The following is a 1,500-nucleotide window of genomic DNA, read 5'->3' as shown; positions in this document are numbered from 1 at the left end:
TTTATTAGGCTTACGTTTCATACATTAATCAGTGGACAAATGTTTCAAATGAAGATTCCTTGCGAGTCAAAATATATATGAGTTTGTATTTTCAGTAAAGAAATTGTATTATTAAATAAGTTTCAATAATAATATGGATTGAGCGGATTCTTATGTTTTCAATTTATTAATGTCAGCTAGATACATCTATTGCAATAAATTATAACGAAAAACTTACAGTGATTATAACTCGTATCAGGAACTATTACCAAAGTAGTATTTCGGGCGAAAATAAGGTACACTTTAGTTAAAAGAATTCAAGAAACCTTTTCCTTCAAGATATTGGCGGTTGTGTTAGCTCATCTTTATATAGATTCCAAAGATTTTGGCTTCAAATTTCGTGTTATTGTAATTAATGTAGATTGTACTTGCAATAGTTTGTTTGTTTGAAGTTAAGCACAAAGTAACACAATGGGCTATCTGTGCTCTGCCCACCACGAGTATCGAAACCCGGATTCTAGCGTGGTAAGTCCGTAGACATACCGCTGTACCACTGGGGGGGGGGGGGCACTTGCAACAGACGTAATATGGAGTTATCTTTAATCTCAGAAATTCCATTTAAGTGTTTATCGAAAATGGATTATTTGCTCCCAGTGGCTTAGCGGTAAATCTTGTGGCTTATACTGCTAAAAACTGGGTTCGATACTCGTGGTGGGTGCGAGTGTGTGGTTTTGTGCTTAACAATAAACAAACAAAAACAAAGATGGATTACAAAATACCCAGTAGCTCTCCATCTCATCACTAACTTCATAGAAGACGTGAAGGTAGTCAAAAAATACTTTAAAAAAAAGCAGAATTTAATGTGTTACTATGATCAAAATATATGTCAATATAAAGGACAGTATTTTGAAACAAAATAGTTCTACTAAACTCCTTCATTATGAAATAATCAAACCGTCATTTCAGCCGTAGATGCATCATAATGTAACAGACGATCTCACTATTCGTTGGTAAAGAGTTGACCGAGAGTTGGAGGTGGTAGCTTTTAACGACTATATCTAGCCTTTATAGTTGCAGTTCTACATGACCTCTAAAGTGTAAGTGGATGTTTTAACATTCAACAAATTTAAAGTGCTAGTAAAATCAATAAAAAATAAGATGTCAAACAATTAATATTCTTATGTCTGTGTTCGTTTGTTGATTTTCCGTAGAAATTCTTACAGAAGAAACTTCTGCGATACAAGTCCTTTCTTAAATAAAACTAGTTTATTCTTTCTCAATACAACTTTGCAATACGCTTAATTTCCACAGTCAATTTAACTTCAACACACGCTAGAATTCACAACGATTCACGCACTTTACTTACGGCTTGACTCGATTATCTGTCTCTAATTTAATTCCGATTAATTAATTTGGCTTTATCTGGCGCACTTATATACAAGAATAGAATAGACCAGAGTTGCCACGAACAGACATGATCCTTCTAGAATATCATGACGTGTTACTAGAGTCACGTGACTT

The sequence above is a fragment of the Limulus polyphemus genome, unplaced genomic scaffold, assembly GCF_000517525.1.
Source record: "Limulus polyphemus unplaced genomic scaffold, Limulus_polyphemus-2.1.2 Scaffold5566, whole genome shotgun sequence".
Classification (NCBI taxonomy): domain Eukaryota; kingdom Metazoa; phylum Arthropoda; class Merostomata; order Xiphosura; family Limulidae; genus Limulus; species Limulus polyphemus.
The sequence above is the reverse complement of the archived record's forward strand: the minus strand, read 5'-3'. Positions refer to the sequence as shown.